Genomic DNA, 22,752 nt, shown 5'->3' with positions numbered 1-22,752 from the left:
GTTCCCAGTCCGTTGAAATTTTTCAAACAGATCCTTTATTGTATCGCTTTTCGGTCCTTTGGTTACATTAAACCTCCGTTGAAAACTTCGTCTTGTTGCAACAACACTGTGTTCTAGGCGGTGGAATTCCAACACCAGAAAAATCCTCTGTTCTAAGGAATAAACCATGTTGTCTACAGCACACTTGCACGTTGTGAACAGCACACGCTTACAGCAGAAAGACGACGTACAGAATGGCGCACCCACAGACTGCGTTGTCTTCTATATCTTTCACATCACTTGCAGCGCCATCTGTTGCTGAAAATTGTAACTACTGTAATTTCGAAAGTTTGTCCGCCTGAAAATGTACTGTTGTCCCAAGCATATTGCAACAAACGGTGTATTTCTATCGCTGCTCGTTTAGTTTTTATTGCCGTTTCAAATATACCGGTCATTATTGAAACACCCTGTATTTGGGGGCCCACGAGAAATACGTGGGCTGCAACGAACTTGTGACGCCGCACTAGTCAGCTGGTCCACCACACTTCGCGAATGCCCGGCTCCGTGCAGGGCCCACGGGAAATCAATATGTAATTGAAAAGGTACCGACTTAAGATCTTAACTTGGTCATGTGGCGAGAGTTTGCATGCATTTAAATGCGTAGTCAATAACTATTAAAGTTTTCTGAAATACACTAATGCTCATAAATTAAGGATAATTGCAGAATGTGGTGCCACACAACGTGGCACTACAAAAAACTGGCGCTAATAGCACAGGCACACAGGGAACACACACGACACAGATCTGTAAGTCCACGGTATTGGTGATAAGTTGAGAGAACCGTTCCAAAACACATGTGCTACAAAACGCCACTGTTTCCTGCTCATGTACCCGACATCAACATGGGCTATGATCACTGTGCACACGTACACAGGCCGCACAATGGGTGCCATACTCTGGATCATGTGGTCGAGCAGCTGCTGGGGTACAGCGTTCCATTCTTCCACCGGTCCCTGTCGGAGCTCCTGAAGTGTCGTAGGGGTTAGAAAACGTGCAGCGATACGTCGACCGAGAGCATTCCAGACGTGCCCGATGGGGTTTAGGTCTGGAGAACAGACAGGCCACTCCACTCGTCTGATATCTTCTGTTTCAAGGCACTCCTCCACGATGGGAGCTCGGTGGAGCCGTGCGTTACCATCCATCAGGAGGAAGGTGGGACCCACTGCACCCCTGAAAAGGCGGACATACTGGTGAAAAATGACGTCCCGATACACCTAACCAGTTACAGTTCCTCTGTCAAAGACATGTAGGGGTGTACGTGCACCAATCATAATCCCACCCCACATCATCAAACCACGACCTCCATACATGTCCGTTTCAAGGACATTAAGGGGTTGATATCTGGTTCCTGGTTCACGCCAGACGAAAACCTGGCGAGAATCACTGCTCAGACTATACGTGGACGCATTCGTGAACACAACCTGGGAGCACTGTTCCACTGACCATGTACTGACTTCTTGACACCAGGCTTTACTGGCTCTCCTGTGACCAGGTCTCCCAGCGAATAAACCATGTCTGTTCAGTCATCTGTAGACTGTGAGTGTGGAGACAACTGTTCCAGTGGCTGCGGTAAGGTCCCGAGCAAGGCTACCTGCAGTACTCCGTGGCGGTCTGCGGGCACTGATGGTGAGATATCGGTCTTCTTGTCGTGTTGTACACTGTGGACGTCCCGAAATGTAGCCCCTGGACACGTTTGATGTCTGCTGGAATCGTTGCCGTAATCTTGAGATCACGCTTTGTGTCACACGGAGGGCCCGTGTGTGTTTGACCAGCCTCCAGTCGCCCTAGTATTCTACCCCTCGTAACGTCATCAATATGTGCTCTTTGAGCCATTTTCAACACACTGACACCATTAGCACATCTGAAAACGTCTGCACACTTACTCGCTGCACCGTACTCTGACATGCACCAACACACATCTGCGTATGTGGACTGCTGCCAGCGCCAACGTGCAACGAGCGCAGGTCAAACGCACCGCATGATCATAACCCGAGGTGATTTAAACCCGCAAACCGCCCACCAGAGCGTTGTTTCACCAGGCATCAGCATTATCCTTTTTATGAGCATGAGTGTAGTTATTCGGTCCCCACTGGAGACGGCTGCTGGCACTCAAAGACCTGCAGTGTCACATGCTTTGATGTGTGTGCCACGGCCGGTCTTCCTCGTGGGCCAAGGCTTGCCTGCACTGAAGTAATGTGGACTGGCAGCTAGCAGCCAGGGCCGGCCGGTAGAGGTCGACCGGCAAACTGACGCACTCAGACTGTGGATCTGACCATTGTTAAAATCGGCCAAACACATGCGAATGGGTTGGGACAGACCTGTTCAGCAGATTGGAATAGCCCATTGGCTGGGCTCTGTATGGGAGCCCCATACATTATTCATCGGGATTACGAGATCGACCCTGTAGTGAAAGTGCGTACCATCTCTCACATGCAGTTGATGGAGGTTTAACCACAGAGCAGGTTTGTGCAGAGATCCTTAAGTGGTAAGCCAATGAACACTTATTTACAAAATTTTATTTGTACAGCAAATAACTGCAATACAAATTAAGTATACATTGGTACTTGAACAGTTACTTTCATTTCATAACATAAATAATCATTACAGAATTATAAAACCACATCAAATTTTTAGAAACTCATCAGGCTTCTGCCCGCCACACTTTACATTCGTTAATGTATTTGTCCGTATATGTATGATCGCTTAATGGGAAGGTTTCAGACATGAGCAGTGTAGGGCACCCACAAAAAAAGTTGAAGTTTTGAAAATTTTCTTCACTTACACCTCTACATAAATAAACATAAATAAATGCACGTATTTTAGGAAAAACATCGAATAATATTATATATACAATAATAATACTTTGTTTTCACTTCTTTTAGAATAAACGAATAGCATAGGTTATTTCATTTAACGAATACCAGTAAGTTATAAAACATAATTACCCAGAAGATTGTTTGTTTTCCTGTGGAAGAGAGCTCTATAAAATTTTATGTTCATCTGCTATATATTTCGTGTTAGGTAAGTCTTTAATTTTATCATGACTGATAGGAAATTTTTCATCATCACATGCTGCTTCTCTTGGCATTACACATGTGACATTCAAATGATTCTGTTGCCTGAGTACGAAAGTGTGTTTTATCGAAAGCCCTACGTGTTGGCTTAGTTGTATTCAAAATTCATGAAACTAGCAATGGTGAAGCTTGTTTTTGGTATCGTGGAACTGTACTTGATTTACATTCTTCTGATAAGCATGTTCGCTTGTACTGTTTTGGCCACCATGTTTTAAAAATTAGTACACCCTCCGATGTAACCATGTGAATATTAAATTTATCAGGAACTGCTGCAGAACAGGTATTTTCACAAACTTCTACGGTTCATCGTAGCTACCTCTCTTTCTGAATATTCACCTTACAAGATCAAACTCCCCGTCACACTTAAGAATGAGTGATCGCGGATTGAAAGCGGTAATCACATTTGTCAAATTTCTTATTGTCTGTGACGTCTAGTAACAATCTTATCATCCAATGGTTCTTACTTTATCTTCCATAGGAATCGCTAAGGAGATGAAGTTCTCTGATCTTCGGGAAAGCATGCTCATCCAAATATCTGAAAATTTGTTAACGTTTTTCATTTGTGCCTTTCTTCCCTTCGCCTCCATGGTGCAAAAAGATTATGTACTGTAAATGGCAAAATAGAAAGCTGCTTGTAATGATGCACCTCTTGAACTTGAATGCATGGCACGGATAAGTTGTGCATGACATCGAACGTGAGACTCCCAATGGTATTACTGTTTTTAGGTAGTTGTTCAATCTCTCATACACTTTTGTAAACCTTTTAAGCTTTTCTTTCACAGACTGCTGCTTCATCGTTTTTAAAGTACGACTCTCTAACTCTGAGCTGTTCTCGAATACCACAAATATCAACCTGTGGTTTACGTAGAGACGATTCAAAGCAAACTCTGAATATCTTTAAATGTGATGAATACTACACCTGTGAATATGGAAACTTTCCCTTGAGAAACAACAAAACTTTGTAGTAGTCAGAGCCGAATGAAGATACTTAATTTCACTTGAAGCATTGTGAGTGATGCTTGCGGGGCGGGAACGTATATGTTCTTTAATTTGTTGCACAATTTCTGTTTCGTCTGTCCCCTTGTTTTCTTGTTGGCGCAATCTACCCGTTGGCAATTTTCCTAGCAATAATAAAGGCTATAGTTCCTTCACACTCTTTTCAGCTACAGAGTACAGTTGAAGAATCGCATTTTTGCGCGCTTCCAGCTTGTCTCCATTCGTTACACGGCACTTGAAAGATGAACTTTTTTTAAATTGCTTATGGTGGAACGTAATGTGACTTACTAAGAGATTACATTTTTAAAAAATCAGGCTTCTCGTGCCAGTCTAAGCACCAGATTTAGTTACTGAACGATGCGTCTACAATCTTAGAAATGGTGTCTACCAGTAACTCATTTTCACCAAAAACTGACTTGATATGTCATTTCACAAAAAGACCATCCAGCTAGATCCAACTAAATAGACTGTTACAGAAAAGAACTGGGCCTTAGCCCACAAACATTTGGTTAAAATACAGGGTGATTCAAAAAGAATACCACAACTTTAAAAATGTGTATTTAATGAAAGAAACATAATATAACCTTCTGTTATACATCATTACAAAGAGTATTTAAAAAGGTTTTTTTTCACTCAAAAACAAGTTCAGAGATGTTCAATATGGCCACCTCCAGACACACGAGCAATATCAACCCGATACTCCAACTCGTTCCACACTCTCTGTAGCATATCAGGCGTAACAGTTTGAATAGCTGCTGTTATTTCTCGTTTCAAATCATCAATGGTGGCTGGGAGAGGTGGCCGAAACACCATATCCTTAACATACTCCCATAAGAAAAAATCGCAGGGGGTAAGATCAGGGCTTCTTGGAGGCCAGTGATGAAGTGCTCTGTCACGGGCTGCCTGGCGGCCGATCCATCGCCTCGGGTAGTTGACGTTCAGGTAGTTACGGACAGATAAGTGCCAATGTGGTGGCGCTCCATCCTGCTGAAATATGAATTGTTGTGCTTCTTGTTCGAGCTGAGGGAACAGCCAATTCTCTAACATCTCCAGATACTGTAGTCCAGTTACAGTAGCACCTTCGAAGAAAAAGGGACCAAAAACTTTATTGGCTGAAATGGCACAGAAAACGTTCACCTTAGGCGAGTCACGTTCATACTGAGTTGTTTCCCGCGGATTCTCAGTGCCCCATATACAGACATTGTCACGGTTGACTTTCCCGTTAGTGTGGAAAGTTGCTTCATCACTAAACACAATCTTTGAAACGAAAGATTCATCTGTTTCCATTTGAGCAAGGATAAAACCACAGAAATCGATTCTTTTAATCTTATCAACTGCAGACAGTGCTTGAACCAATTTCAGACGATAAGGTTTCATAACTAAGATTTTTCGTAGGACTCTCCATACAGTTGATTGTGGAATTTGCAGCTCTCTGCTAGCTCTGCGAGTCGATTTTCCTGGGCTGCGAACAAATGCTTGCTGGATGCGTGCTACATTTTCATCACTCGTTCTCGGCCGTCCAGAACTTTTCCCTTTGCACAAACACCCATTCTCTGTAAACTGTTTATACCAACGTTTAATACACCACCTATCAGGAGGTTTAACACCATACTTCGTTCGAAATGCACGCTAAACAACTGTCGTCGATTCACTTCTGCCGTACTCAGTAACACAAAAAGCTTTCTGTTGAGCGGTCGCCATCTTAGCATCAACTGACGCTGACGCCTAGTCAACAGCGCCTCAAGCGAACAAATGTACAACTAAATGAAACTTTATAGCTCCCTTAATTCGCCGACAGATAGTGCTTAGCTCTGCCTTTTGTCGTTGCAGAGTTTTAAGTTCCTAAAGTTGTGGCATTCTTTTTGAATCACCCTGTACATCGACTATTTCTGGTTTTAAGAAAGACTAATGGCGTTTTGCCCTTAGATCAATTGAGAACTTGATCTATAATGTACGTTATCTTTGCATGGGTTCTAGCCCGCTCTGATTTGAACAAAATTTTTCGAAATAACTACCGGGTTTCTGCTATAAACAGTTACACATAGAGCGGGCTTCTGCACATTAGAATGACTAGACGTAAGTACGGACTGTAGCCCACTTTAAATTTAAGCAACTAAGGTTGTAAATCCTAGCTAATTGCTTAAACAGCGTCCAGTCAGAGTTTACAGTAGTAAGCAGATATCAAAACTTTACACATTTACAGTAAAACAGAGTGTGGCTGCCAAAGCTGACGAGCTAACGATTTTCATTCGCAAAAAATTGCATTGCAGTGAACCTTTATCAGAGGCCTACAGACTGAGTAGTTTAGGGGAAAAAATACAATAAAACAGAATTTACAAAACAATAGCACTACCAGTCAAGAAAACTGCACGGGATATGAAATCAGTCGTGAACCTATACCCAGATGTGCGAACACAGTGCATCATGTACATTCCTTGAGCAGGCGCGTGTTTAATTTCAGTAGTCTCAACATTTTCAGGCAACCGTTGGTCCAAATCGCCAGTGCACCCACACCATGCACTAAATAATCTCTACGGTACACACTAACCAGCGGGCTTCTAAAACGGACAGAGAAGCAACATAAGTTTATACGTTATGGCAGACAAATGAGTCTCAAATGACTTCTCAAAGTAGGAATAAACTGATGACCAGGATAAGATCTTGAATTAGGAAAATTAGATATTAAGTTCTTCCTTTTTAACATAAAGTAAAAACCACTGGTTACAGTTTTAAGATTAATGTTACTTAGAGTGCAGGATGAGGGTAACAGTTTCAACAAAAGCAACATTTTCTCCCAACTAGAATTCGAGCCCAAGACACGGTAAGCGGAATATCACCAACACCAGTGCAAAACGACCTGACTGAACTGTAGGAAAAAATACTCCTAGGTGGATTCCGGATTCCAGAGAATGCTCACCCTTGATTAAGTAGCAGGACAAAAATTCAGAGCACAGCTTTGGCGTTGCAGGGCGTCAGCGCATCTCATGCCACGGTTAGTCAACGCAATCAAAGACTGCTCTCTCTCTCCCTCTCTCTCTCTCTCTCTCTCTCTCTCTTTCTCTCCCCCTGGTGGTTTGAAGACTACTGCCGTTTCCTAGCCGGCGCAAAAAATTCCCAGCATACGCGCGACGGGGTTGAAAGTCAAACTCCGTCTTCTGTTCCGCGCTTGCGCCCTGCTCACGACCACTGCAGCGTTAAAGCGAACCTGATTTGTATCCTGATAGTGGCACTGCTAGCGTTCTAGCTACCCAAGCACGTGGTCCCAGGTTCGATTCCCTGCGAGGTCAGGGATTTTCACCTGCCTCTGGATGACTGGGTGTTGTTGTGTCGTCTTCATCATCGTCATTCATCCCCATTACGGTCTGAGGAAGGCAATGGCAAACCACCTCCGCTAGGACCTTGCGGTGCGGGTCCCCTGCATCGTCCCCTACGCTCTGCCAAGGAGAGCCTACTAGCGCTGCTCTTGTGCCACTGGCGCGAAGTTTGAACAGACATCATCCTTCAGGTATAGAAACATGCCTGCCAGCTTTAGTTTATCTCGCACAACTCCTTCTTGGTGTTGTGATTTTTTCCCCATCTGTGTATATCACTAATATTTACTTGAGACTGGAAAGAGGTGTTAGTATTGAACAAATTCGATGTACACCTGCGTTTCAAATTCAGCATTGTGTGATCTACGTTGCAACAAACTAAAGTTGGCCAGGAACTGCATTTTTCGCTGTAAACATTTCAAAATATGCAGAGCGGTTTACTTAATTTTGAAGTATGACGGTAACTGTGGGCAATAGTGAAAAAAAACCAGTTCGTTACCTAGCCGAAATGTGAAACTATAAGATGAAAAAAATAATAATTTTTTTTACTGAATAGTTTCCTTAGAATCGAATGATAAAGACTGTGTAATTAACAGCATATGGAATCGAAAACCGTGGTTTCATATTTTTTACGCAAAATATAAAAGCTTTACTGAGAAATTATTTACGGAGACAGATGTACCTTTAATCCATTTAGGTAAAACAATTTTTTTCTCGAGGCGCATCAGACGTCATGATATTGGGTCCTCCATTCCTTGTCTCTTGAACTGTTCTGTTGCACGGAGCTGCCAGCACTCAGTCTTGTACTGGGATGCACAATAGAGGTAGGTGTCAATGTTGTAGCACTATCGTCCCAGTATGGACCCCTCTAACTGGTTCTATGCAGTCCACGAATGTGGGTTGCTTCTCTATCACATCGCAAGTCACATTACGTATCAAATCGCAAATTGTACCACCTCAGAGGGACGCGTGTGTTGGCATGCCAGTCGAGTTGTGGCAGGATGTCTCAGTGGCTGTCAAGCCAGGAACACATGCCGGCCGCCTTGTCAATACTGCCGTTGTCTTGGAAGACAAGACTGTTGACAGTGTAATCATCACGAAGATTTAGAAGAAAGAGCAACATATAGTCCCCTAGAATGTTGAAATAAACCTGCTGGTTCGTGTTCATGCTGCCCTGAATGAGTAGGACCAAGTCATGGCATAAGAAACATAAACCCTCAGTTCCAGCGGTAATGTCTCGGTGACTTCACGCGCAGCGCTACGAAGTTGCTTAGATCTGTTTCCTGAATCTGATGCAGCAGCATTAATGATTTTTTCTCCATTCTTAATTATCATAGATGAAGTGTATTACGTTTATCTGTACCTTTAGAGCTGTCTCTTTCCTATTTACCGTGTTTCGCATGCTACTGTTTTTAAATTTTTATTCAGTATTATAACTCGATTTGGTTATGACACTAAGCATCAGATACATATATAAATGTTAATTCACAATTTATTTAAATGCATTGTACAAGTTGACTGTTGAGGTGATTATCGCAGCTGCTGCCCTGCCATACTTTACAAACAAGTAAACAGTGGATTGTTAGCTTTGTAGTTACATTTCTTGTACTCATTTTGGAAAAATTAACACTTAAAAATACTGTAACATTAAAAGTTTGTATTAAAACGAAATTTAATTACGCTAGGCACTGAAAAATGAGTTCGTAATGCGTCTTAACTGAAATTTGTGTAAACCGATAGAACTTCCCATAAGAACAATTGTACTCCTGCCGGGCCCAGTATTTTTTCAACTTTAACTGTGAGTTTATCTTAACAATTTGCGTATCACTCCCGAAGAATTGTGAGGACAAAATTAATTACAGTACACACCTTCTTCCTGTGCTCCCCACATGAATAGGAGGAGGAAGAGACCTTGTAACTGGTACAAGATGTACCCTCTGCCATGCACTTCACAGTTATTTGCAGAGTATAGATGAAGCTGAAGCTGGGATTACATATTTTGACGCAAAATCTCAAGGGAACTTGCCAAGTCATACTTTCTTTGTACTCTCGTAAAATACTCCAGATCCCAGCTGCATTATAAGGCAAGTTACGTGATGTAATGTCCAACACTGTTCATTACGCAATAAGGATGAATGCGCAATTATCACTTGACAGTTGACAAAATTAGTTCGTGTGGGTCGTCGTTAGTCGTAGGCAAATACCAGGAGAAAATCCGGACAGTTCGAGGTCACGCAAGTCTATTAGCATCGAGCATTCGCAATCCAAAGAGTTGTCCAAGTAAGCTCTAATAAGCAGCCCAGTCACGCACGCACAGTGCCAGCGAGGCAGATAAAGTACAGACCAGCACGATACAAAGTGACTCTATGCTGGAAAGGCGGCCTGTTAGTTCCTGAATGGCGTAGGACTGGTAGTGTAAGTGGTATCGCACACTATGGTCTGATTAAAATTACTTGATAGTCGACACTGCAGGCACTTTAGCTGGTTTCCTCCAATCAGAGCGCTCAACGCCACGCCCGAACCGTTCGCTGTTCCCAAACTGCCACAACAATTAATTCGCTTCCAGTTCCCCGTCAGGCTTTCTGTCTTGTGTTTGCATCCTGAATCCTGGGTGTGGCCCTCTTTTTCATATTTCAGCACATGTTATAACGACACCAAACACACACACACACACACACACACACACACACACACACACACGCTGACTAAATACACAACTTCCACACACAGTACTAACCAACACTACTGAATCCTTCTGCAAAAGATGCGAGTCAGCGTCATTTATATACTTATTATAACAGAGATGAGTTTACGGTAGATAAGCTTTGTAACACACTGAATTAAGTCGAATTTTTTAAGGCTGTCTATTAAGCTTTGTGACTGCAACACCAGAGTCGTAAATACAAGAGCGCTTTACAGTGTAATGGAATAGCGTTGTGGTTACCGTGTAAACCTTACGATAAAAGATCGAATGTTCGAAAGTCATAAAAGGGAAGGGGAGATTTTTATGTTTCTAAATCAGATCTAAAGACACAGTTCATCATTTTTATTCAGTTAATTGGTTTAAATGTAATTTTTTTATTTGTAATGCTTTGGATGCCGCGTCATTTTCATCGTCATATTGACTCTTATATTTGCTCTTATTTTTCATTTGGAATCTGTGTCGGCGATAATCTGTAACCAAGTGCCAGCTAACGCTGCTCATCGGTTGGTATCGCGGCATCCCTTGTAACCAGTGTGTCAATCATTTCAGATAACCAATGACAGGGAGAAATCAGTTTGCTTTTACAGCTAAAACTGAAATTTTGTTGCGGGAGGTGGCTATGTAAACAAACATATTATGAATTTTTTCTATCTTGAATTCGCTCTTCGAAGTTAATCTTAAACGCCGTGAACAAAGCTGTCGTGAATGTAGTTCTGCCACAGCTTGCCGTTTTCTCGGATACATTGCACGTCAAGAGGTTGCGGTTAGGCTAGGAAGTGAGTTTAAATTCGTGGCTACAAAACGTGTCGTCTGCAGCAGTTCAGTCATTGGGCACATAACATCAGCTGTAGACAGAGCATCTCGCATTTCGGACATACCTCGCTGTGTGCTCCGTTTCATTTGTCATTTGACCCGCCGTGTTCGTGTGTCCCCTATAACCAAGCAGTAACCGGCAGCGTATGTGGCTACGCTGGAGCAGCAAGTGACAGATGTCAATTATCAAGTAATTTTAATCGGGCTAAATACCTTCTTCGCTCTGTAGGGACATAAATACAGCTATGTGGCCATTAGCTGTGTGACAATTTTCTGCAGCGAGTATAACAACATTCGTTTCATAAATTAAACGACTTTTCTTGCTGAGGTGGTAAAATTTAATTTTCAGACTCATTTCGTCTCTTACAATAAAGTAATCTTTAATGGATCTTTCTGCAAAATGTATAGTTTTATTTTTACCTTTGTTACCCATATATTTGTAACAGTTCACACCGTAATTTTTACTTAAATAAAATGAAAGTTACTTTTTTTCTGTCTTGCAGTGTCCTCGTCTCCACTCTTGTGATAGCCTACGAGACGCATTTCCACTGAAGAAAATTCGGCGACATATATTGGCTTCGAAATTTTCTGTTTTCTCGTTCTGTACATTTTATTTTGCGTGTATTGTGGGATGTGATACACGTCACCCGTGATCTGGAAGTTACATCACATTGACAACGCGAGGAATTTCACGATTACTTAGCGACTGTTTTGTTTTGTGTACAGGTTTACTGCCAGTGTATCATTTGCACCTTTTCGGTTTCTTTCTCTCTCTTTTTTTGTGTGCCTGTGATAGAGCTGCACTATGTGGTGTTCAGTTCTCCGCTCCTGGGAACAAGTGCGTGGTGAACTTGGCATTAACAGTGATCTGTGGCTAATGGGTCTGTCTAAGCAACATATGTTTTCGGTATTGTCAAGACACATACCCTTATCCAAGACCGAGCGAGGTGGCGCAGTGGTTAGACACTGGACTCGCATTCGGAAGGACGACGGTTCAATCCCGCGTCCGGCCATCCTGATTTAGGTTTTCCGTGATTTCCCTAAATCGCTCCAGGTAAATGCCGGGATGTTTCCTCTGAAAGGGCACGGCCGACTTCCTTCCCCATCCTTCCCTAATCCGATGAGACCGATGACCTCGCTGTCTGGTCTGCTTCCCCAAAACAACCAACCAACCTTATCCAAGCGTTCGGTGATCGTTATTTTCTTTACTGAACGTCGTTGCTGATGTAACCATTCCACATTAATGCATTTCTGGTAACCTAGCAAGTTGTGAGTATAACTGTGCTCATAAATGAGACATTAGAGTTGGTCCTCTACACTTGAACAGTCGTTTCTGTAAGAGACATTCAAATGATGACGTGACAGATGAAAAATAAGTAAGTAAACAGTGTATTAATTAAAATGTAATCGCCATAACTGTTAATACATTAATCATACTGCGAGACAAAATGGTCATTGACTTCATGGAAAAACGTTTGTGTTTGCTTGGGGAACCATGATTGTACCCGGCGTGCACGTCTTCGTCCAAAGGAAACCGACAGCCACGGATGTCTCTAGTGCCCTGTGGGCCTGCCCTCCGATGTTTTGGAAACAGCGCTACCTGCGGTGTTCGGAGCTGCTGTCAAAGTGACTCCCTCTGGCGTCGGATTTCACGACCTGAGGCGTGCAACGGCCAGAAACCTTGGTATTCTGTCGAGTGACATGGAATGGCTCTGAGCACTATGGGACTTAACGTCGGAGGTCATCAGTCCCCTAGAACTTAGAACTACGTAAATCTAACTAACTTAAGGACACCACACACATCAATGCCCAAGGCAGGATTCGAACCTGCGACCCTAACGGTCGCGCGGTTCCAGACTGAAGCGCCTAGAACCGCTCGGACACTGCGGCCGGCAACATGGAATAGTGCGGAACTAGCTACCAGTAATAGCCGCCTCCTGTGCTTGTAGTTATAGCTTTCCCTCGTTGTATCGCCGAGGCGTCAAGTTACGTATTTATAAATTATTGTGACAGGCTTTCCCTCGAGCCGTCATATCTATCACATCTAGTACAGTGGAGCTGTGTAGTGTACAGTATTCTTCCGTGTAGCTGAACGGCTTAAAAAGTACTTGGTCCTGTTGTTTGATCGTGGTTACTCATTCGTAGAATGTTGGAAGCATCTGACTGAATTCTGATCTTCTGCTATCTGTAGTAAGAGTTATTTCCTGTAGGGACCGGCAAGCCAAAATCCCCGTCGTTCGTGGTGTATGTGGTACGTGTTTGTGTTCTTAATTATCATGAATCACGTGTTCTGAAATGCGTTGGCTCCACTGAAAGTGGTTTAGTAAATGACTCATGGTTAGTGATTATGAATATGTGTTGTGTTTGTTTGGTGTGCGCACTGCTTGTAGGAATAGTTTTTAATTTGTGTCGGTCTCATGTTTTGCACCAGGGAGCGCGTGTATTGCCGGCAGTTTTGGCTCCACGTCTAACGAAATCGTTTTGATCTTTTGGCGAGTTTTCCAGCGTAACGTGCCGCTACTAATAGGATATTTACGTTTGCCATACACGCGAAATGTTTAGAGGTTTAATCCTCTGAAGCTTACTCTCGGTGTTTAGTACGGCCAGCTGTACATTGATGTCTGAGTTGCTCAGTCCGATTGATATCCTGTACAATATTTCAGTAATAACGGTTGCAGCATTCTCATAGTGAGTTCTGTCATGTGCGACGAAATCGGCAGTGTGTTAGATCCTGTGCAGTATGCGCCTGAAAATGGAAGGTGTTTTTAATTGTTTTTCTCTACTGTCACATGGCTTGGTACCATATTTTGAAATGTGAATGAACTGACTAGCCTCGTTCATGTTCTAGCAACATCAAGTTAGGTTTGTTTCCTGCGGCAGTCATCGATAAACTCGTGTCAGAGAGGCTTGGTAGTGAGTTTGCTTGATGTATGTGTTTCTGGTCTACCCTGTATCAAGCGTCTGGGAATCGGTTGTAACTCAATTGCGAGTGGTTCCTCAGGCAAATTGTTATAGCTGCATTGTGATTGGTTGAACTGTGAAATGAGCTGTGATTAGGCTCACATGTGTGGTGTGTGTTTTGTTAGTCCAACTACGTGGGTGAAAGATTAGTGGCTTTTAGTTTGTCTGTCCTCGAAGCGTTTTGCTGTGAAGCCCATGAAGGCATAAAATTTGTTTTGTGCAAATGGTTGCTGATTATTTCAACAAACAGAAATACTGTTGCTGATAATGGATAAAGTACTTAACAATTAGGGTTTTTATCATGGCGGACTCTCAAGTCCATACTGTTTTACCTAGACACTGGTTAACAAATGAACACTTCAAGTTACAATGTTGGCAACATGTATTTGGTACTCAGTTTCACTAAAGATTTGCTCTGATGCAAAAAAGAAACTTGAGGAAAACAAAAATTACAGAGACGATACGAATGTGTCGGAAAAAAAAGACAGCGAGCAACGAAATCTCTCGGTTACTCGCAATGCGCTGAAGGTAACAAATTGGACGAATAAGGGGAGTACCAACTCGGCTCTGGTCGGGTACGAACTACGTGCGGGGAAGAAATCAGCCGAGTAACGAAACATTTCAGCCGGTAATGGAACGGTACCTCGTGTCACGTGGAATTCCCGTTACTCGGTAACGACTATGTACGATCACCAACAGCCCTGATGGCTACAGCTGCTTTCGGCTTGCTTTGGCGGTCGCCTAGGATGCAGACGCAATGTCGGACAAAGCCGTAAGGCGGGCTGCATATCAAATGGGCGCCTAGCTCTCGGAGCCAGCTCTGCCGGTCGCGCTCCTTGCGCGTGCTCGTCTCCCGTCGTCTCGCCGCTACTTTCATTAAAAGTTGCTTGGCGTGACCGCGCCGTGCCGCCCGGGATAACAACGCGGCGTGCAGTCTCTCTCCATGTCCCTGTGCTGACTTCGGGGTCCACACCTAAATACGCATCGTCAGCAACACGCACGTCTGCAGACCGGTTCTGGCTTTCAGGGAGTCCCAAAAATAGACGACGAAATTTCAGGAAGGGATTCTTCATGCTACGATAAGAAAAAAAGTCTAAGTAAACATGTGCACTAATGAGCATACCATACTTTAATAGACATGAGCACTTCATCTTTGAAGCTGTGAAACAAAGCGCTTTCATTGCAAACTCTTTCCTTTACATATTTTGAGAGGTGGTATTATGGACCAAAACAAGAAAAAATGTCCAGTAAATATCGGCTCTAAGGAACATAGCTTAAGAGGTATGAGCACTCGATCTTCGCTACAATGAAACACATCTCTTCTACCGAATAAGCGTTCGGTCTCTTAAGGTATGTACACTCCTGGAAATTGAAATAAGAACACCGTGAATTCATTGTCCCAGGAAGGGGAAACTTTATTGACACATTCCTGGGGTCAGATACATCACATGATCACACTGACAGAACCACAGGCACATAGACACAGGCAACAGAGCATGCACAATGTCGGCACTAGTACAGTGTATATCCACCTTTCGCAGCAATGCAGGCTGCTATTCTCCCATGGAGACGATCGTAGAGATGCTGGATGTAGTCCTGTGGAACGGCTTGCCATGCCACTTCCACCTGGTGCCTCAGTTGGACCAGCGTTCGTGCTGGACGTGCAGACCGCGTGAGACGACGCTTCATCCAGTCCCAAACATGCTCAATGGGGGACAGATCCGGAGATCTTGCTGGCCAGGGTAGTTGACTTACACCTTCTAGAGCACGTTGGGTGGCACGGGATACATGCGGACGTGCATTGTCCTGTTGGAACAGCAAGTTCCCTTGCCGGTCTATGAATGGTAGAACGATGGGTTCGATGACGGTTTGGATGTACCGTGCACTATTCAGTGTCCCCTCGACGATCACCAGTGGTGTACGGCCAGTGTAGGAGATCGCTCCCCACACCATGATGCCGGGTGGTGGCCCTGTGTGCCTCGGTCGTATGCAGTCCTGATTGTGGCGCTCACCTGCACGGCGCCAAACATGCATACGACCATCATTGGCACCAAGGCAGAAGCGACTCTCATCGCTGAAGACGACACGTCTCCATTCGTCCCTCCATTCACGCCTGTCGCGACACCACTGGAGGCGGGCTGCACGATGTTGGGGCGTGAGCGGAAGACGGCCTAACGGTGTGCGGGACCGTAGCCCAGCTTAATGGAGATGGTTGCGAATGGTCCTCGCCGATACCCCAGGAGCAACAGTGTCCCTAATTTGCTGGGAAGTGGCGGTGCGGTCCCCTACAGTACTGCGTAGGATCCTACGGTCTTGGCGTGCATCCGTGCGTCGCTGCGGTCCGGTCCCAGGTCGACGGGCACGTGCACCTTCCGCCGACCACTGGCGACAACAGCGATGTACTGTGGAGACCTCACGCCCCACGTGTTGAGCAATTCGGCGGTACGTCCACCTGGCCTCCCGCATGCCCACTATACGCCCTCGCTCAAAGTCCGTCAACTGCACATACGGTTCACGTCCACGCTGTCGCGGCATGCTACCAGTGTTAAAGACTGCGATGGAGCTCCGTATGCCACGGCAAACTGGCTGACACTGACGGCGGCGGTGCACAAATGCTGCGCAGCTAGCGCCATTCGACGGCCAACACCGCGGTTCCTGGTGTGTCCGCTGTGCCGTGCGTGTGATCATTGCTTGTACAGCCCTCTCGCAGTGTCCGGAGCAAGTATGGTGGGTCTGACACACCGGTGTCAATGTGTTCTTTTTTCCATTTCCAGGAGTGTATTTTAGAGCCAGTGTTTACTGGAAATGTTATTTTTTTAAATTTTTTAATTTTTTGTTTTTTGTTTTGTTTTGGTCCGTACTACCTCCTCCCAAAATATTGAAAGCGAAGAGCTTACACTATAAGAGATCTGAATTACAATATCGAAGATTGAAGAGGTGCTTATAGCTTTTAAGAAATGCATTTTAGAGCCCTTGTTTACTAGACACTTCTTTTTATTATTTGAGGGATCCAATCATAGATTTCTGAATTGATTTTTGGAACACCTGGTATATTGTTTCATGATTTAAGATGTAATGGATCTGATGGAAAGCTCTGAGGTTTGCAGGTTGGTGGCATTATTTACATGCCACGACATTTTCACGAGTATCATACTAACTATCTAATGAATTGTCACAGGTATGCAGAGCTTCATTACTAGTATTATTATTATTATTATTATTATTATTATTATTATTATTATTATTATTATTATTATACTTAAGTTTACTGGACTGCACCGTCAACAGGTTCAAAAAATGGCTCTGAGCACTATGGGACTCAACTGCTGTGGTCATAAGTCCCCTAGAACTTAGAACTACTTAAACCTAACTAACCTAAGGACAGCACACAACACCCAGCCATCACGAGGCAGAGAAAATCCCTGACCCCGCCGGGAATCGAACCCGGGAACCCGGGCGTGGGAAGCGAGAACGCTACCGCACGACCACGAGATGCGGGCACCGTCAACAGGTTGGCACAGAAATAGAGTCATACATACAAACACACCTCAGTTTAAATAATTGGCGCAATGATTTCAGATTAGTTACAGTGTCCACGTAGGCACAATATTTACAGCTGAAACATCTTTACCATGATCTCAACTATAGCAAAAAAAGAATAAAAAAGCACTGAAATAGAGGTTGGGAAATTTACGCCTAGATATAAGTGTTTATGCGAATTTATTCATGACGTAACGGGTATCAGTGCAGATATTTTTCTATGTGGTATCTTAATATGTACACACATTAGTGTGTTGGTTATTTTTCCTCTGCTTCGAACAGTCTTCCCACAAACACATCACAGACTCTGTGAACTGATGTTCTCTGCATGGCTGTACCTGCAGCACTAAGTTGATTTCACCTGTTAGTATACACTAACCGTTCCACGTCCACGTGTCCACATTTAAACACCTGATCTGCTGCCTAGGGGAAAATAAACATTAATGGCTTGCTCATGCCACACGTTCTTGGAGGTACTAACCACCCTAAAAATATAAGACTTGTGATATCTATAATCTTTTGTTTGCAATGATGTAAATGCTGATGTGATGTTGTTGAGTCACCAATATAAATATATGGACTTATACTGCTTACACCATTATAGTAAACCAAATTTCATTTACACACGTAACTAATTCGTATAAAATTAAAAAAAAAAAATGCTCTGTCTATAATAGGAGGGGATTGCTCTTATACGAGGGCTGTCCAGGAAGTAAGTTACGATCGGTCGCGAAATGGAAACGACTATGAAAATCCGATAAAGCTTTGCAAAGATGTGTTGGGGAGTGTCTCTAGTATGACTCTAGGTAGAATTATGTCGCTCTTTTCATTCCTGAGCTCTTAGTGAGCGCGTAAAGATGTTATAGAAAAGAGTCTCTCCCGCCAAGTACGAGGGCCTGGTGAGAATTTTCCCCTGAGGCTATGCAATCAACATTACATAACTGTCGTGCGGTTTCTTCTTCAAGACAATTCTCAGCCTCATTCTGCATGGGCAATGTAGATGTTCCTGCATCGTTTCAATTGGAAATGTTTGGTTACCCACAATACAGCCCGTAATTGTCTCCCACTGTGTTTCATCTCTGCTCAAACGGACCGCTGGCTATGAAGACAACATTTTGGCACAGACAACGAACTTTAGGCCAGCGTAGAGAATTGGCGGAAAGCACTAGCGGCTGCCTTCTATGATGAGGGTATTGGAAAGTTGGTACAACGCTACGACGAATGTCTGAGTCAGAACGGCGACTACGTAGAGAAGTAACTGAAAGGTGTATCTAACTGTTACAAATGAAACATTTCCGATTTTCACTGTGATTTTCATTTCGTGATCAATCGTAACTTACTTTCTGGACAGCCCTCGTAGTTAACGCGTAGCGCTCTAGCTTGCGAGACAGGGAGGTGCGCTAGACCGGGATTGCATCCTCGGGGCGCATTAACGGCCGTGGGCTGGTACACCTGTCAGCCTCAATGTGGTTTTTAGGCAGTTCTTCAAGCTCGTTTAGGCCAATATTGGGCTGGCCCCAAATTCCACCTGAGATACTATCTTACACGAACAGTGGATGGTTTACCATCACACACGGAACAAAGTTTACACGATTCATAGGCAGATGACGCACATAGCTTCCCTCCCTTACGTTACCTTGAAGATTGTGGCGCCTGGAATGGCACCCGGCCACAGTACTAAGTAGTAAAACAAAAATGTGCCGAAGCCTGAAGAAACGGACCCCATGTTAGATTGGATAAACGCTAGGGAAAAGAAAGTCACAAGTGTGTACGATAGGAACACGTGTTGGAAAAAACGGATCCAGAATTAGACTGGATAAAGGCTAGGGAAAAGAGTATGAGTGACAGGAATATGTGCTAGAAAGGCCACGTTCAAATTCACAAGATTTTTCAGTAAGTGGTTTTTCTGCGCTTCGGGGAAACTACAGGAAGACAGCACGTGGTTTCCATCTCCTTCCTTTTGACATTCACAGAAAGAGTTATCCTTGATGCCTATCCTATGTAAGTCTGAAGTAGTTGAGCGACGATTGATTCGAATTCGTGTCAAAGTAGTTATCAGTTTCCATCTCGCCTGAAATTTTCGGGAAGACTTAATGTCGCTAATTCTCTGGCTATATTAGCGATCTCAGATATTGCAAACTCAGGAGATAACCTTCGTCCAAATTCTCGTGATACTCGGTAATCGTTATTTCTATGGATTCCTTTCACGTCAGGCTCCAGCTCTCAGCTTATATACAACAACAGAGCGGCCAGTTAAGTGTTTGTCTTTTTCTGTGTTTCCCTCGTAGTATAGTTATTACATTTCGTGCGTCTTTGTTCTGTTTAAGAGGTTCAATCTCGCGTTTTTGTAAGTGTAAGTTCATTCAGTCTGTAGCGTTGTAGTTGCTCACTGAACAGCCTGCTACGCATCAGCGACCATTGATGACGCACCAAGAGGGTAGGAAATTGCATATCTAGAATTCTGTCTGCTTTTATAGGTTACTTCTTCAGTTACTCTTGCTAGGATGGTTAGGATGTGTGCATGCCGAGCTGGCAGACTCCCATGCGGACTGCATATTAATAAGCATCCCTGGCGTAGAGAAACAACTGAAAGATTTGAAAGCAAATAAATCACCACGTCCGGACCGAATCAATTCGAGTTTACAAAGAGCACTCAACGGCTTTTGCCCCTTACATAGCGTGCATTTATCGTGAATCTCTTGTCCAGCACAAGTTCTCAAGCAACTGAAAAAAACGCATGTGACTCCAGTATACAGGGTGTTACAAAAAGGTACGGCCAAACTTTCAGGAAACATTCCTCACACACAAAGAAATAAAATATGTTACATGGACATGTGTCCGGAAACGCTTACTTTCCATGTTAGAGCTCATTTTATTACTTCTCTTCAAATCACATTAATCATGGAATTGAAACACACAGCAACAGAACGTACCAGCGTGACTTCAAACACTTTGTTACAGGAAATGTTCAAAATTTCCTCCGTTAGCGAGGATACATGCATCCACCCTCCGTCGCATGGAATCCCTGATGCGCTGATGAAGCCCTGGAGAATGGCGTATTGTATCACAGCCGTCCACAATACGAACACGAAGAGTCTCCCATTTGGTACCGGGGTTGCGTAGACAAGAGCTTTCAAATGCCCCCATAAATGAAAGTCAAGAGGGTTGAGGTCAGGAGAGCGTGGAGGCCATGGAATTGGTCCGCCTCTACCAATGCATCGATCACCGAATCTGTGTTGAGAAGCGTACGAACACTTCGACTGAAATGTGCAGGAGCTCCATCGTGCATGAACCACATGTTGTGTCGTACTTGTAAAGGCACATGTCCTAGCAGCACAGGTAGAGTATCCCGTATGAAATCATGATAACGCGCTCCATTGAGCGTAGGTGGACGAAACTAAAATGAGCTCTAACATGGCAACTAAGCGTTTCCGAACACATGTCCACATAACATCTTTTCTTTATTTGTGTGTGAGGAATGTTTCCTGTAAGTTTGGCCGTACCTTTTTGTAACACCCTGCATAAGAAGGATAAAAGAAAGGACAACGCACCCGAAAAATTGTAGACTAATATACCTATCATCGGTTTGCTGCAGAACCCTTGAACATATTCTCAGTTCGAATATAATCAACTTCCTTGAGACTGAGTAGCTTATGTCCACGAACCAGCATGGTTTTGGAAAACATCGTTCGCGCGAAACTCAGCTGCGAACTATGGATGAAGGGCAACAGGCAGATGCCATACTTCTAGATTTCCGGAAAGCATTTGACACGGTGCCCCATTGCAGACCGTTAATGAAGGTACAAGCATACTGAATAAATTCGCAGATATCTGAGTGATTCGAATACTTCTTAAGTAATAGAACCCAGTCCTCGAAAGCGATTGTTTATGAGAGACAACCGTATCGTCAGATGGGTCCCAGGGAAATGTGATAGGACCACTGTTGTTCTATACATAAATAAATTATTTGGGGAAACGGTTGGGCAGAAATCTACTGCTGTTTGCTGATGATGGTATGGTGTACGGTAAGGTGTTGAAGTTGAGTAACTGTATGAAGTTACAAGACGACTTAGACAAAATTTCCAGTTGGTGTGATGAATGGCAGCTTGCTCTAAATGTAGATAAATGTGAATTAATGCTGATGAGTAGGGAGAACAAACCTGATATGTTCGGATACTGGATTGCTAGTGTCCTGCGTGATATTGTGAAGCCGGCCGGTGTGGCCGAGCGGTTCTAAGCGCTTCAGGTTGGAACCGCGCGACCACTGCGGTCGCAGGTTCGAATTCTGCCTCGGGCATGGCTGTGTGTGATGTCCTTAGGTTAGTTAGGTTTAAGTAGTTCTAAGTTCTAGGGGACTGATGACCTCAGATTTTAAGTCCCATAGTGCTCAGAGCCACTTGAACCATTTTTGATACTGTGAAGTCGTTTAAATATCTAGGGGTAACGTTGCAAAGCGATATGCAATCTAACTGTGGCAGGGAAGGCGAATGGTCGACTTCGATTTATTGAGAGAATTTTGGGAAAGAGTGGTTCACCTACAAATGAAACTGCAGATATGTCGCTGGTGCGACATCTACATCTACTTCGATACTCTGCAAATCACATTTAAGTGCCTGGCAGAGGGTTCATTGAACCACCTTCACAATTCTCTATTTTTCCAATCTCGTACAGCGCGCAGAAAGAATGAACACCTATATCTTTCCGTACGAGCTCTGCTTTCCCTTATTTTATCGTGGTGAGTACTGCTCTAGTGTCTGAGATCCGTACCAGGTCGGATTGAAAGAAGACATCAAAGCAGTTCGGGAATTCAAATGGGAATCCCTCGAGGGAAGGCGACGTTCTTTTCGAGGAACACTATTGAGAAAATTTAGAAAACAGGCATTTGAATCTGCCAAACGATTCTACTTCCGCCAACAAACACTATCCTTGAAGACCAGGAAGACGTACATGATAGTAGGGCTCATAGGGAGGCATGTAGGCAGTCGTTTTTGCCTTTCTCTATTTGCGATTGGAACAGGAAAGGAAGCGACCAGTAACGGTACAGGGTACCGTCCGCTAAGCACAGTACCGTGGTTTGCGGAGTATCTATATATATATAGATGTAGATCTTTTATGGATTCTCTGTCTGTCTTCTCAAGAGGGACGAAGATCATCAGTTCGTCGTGGAATACCGCGTTAGCAGCTATGGGAAGAGGGCGTGCCCGGCACCACACTACACTGACCAAGAGTGCCCATGGAGAAATTCGATCGCAATCTCAACACCACTTTAGCGGAACACAACTATTAGACAGGTGAAAGGTGTGGCCGCCCTACC

This window comes from Schistocerca piceifrons, chromosome 5, assembly GCF_021461385.2.
Source record: "Schistocerca piceifrons isolate TAMUIC-IGC-003096 chromosome 5, iqSchPice1.1, whole genome shotgun sequence".
Taxonomy (NCBI): domain Eukaryota; kingdom Metazoa; phylum Arthropoda; class Insecta; order Orthoptera; family Acrididae; genus Schistocerca; species Schistocerca piceifrons.
This window is presented reverse-complemented; position numbering follows the sequence as displayed.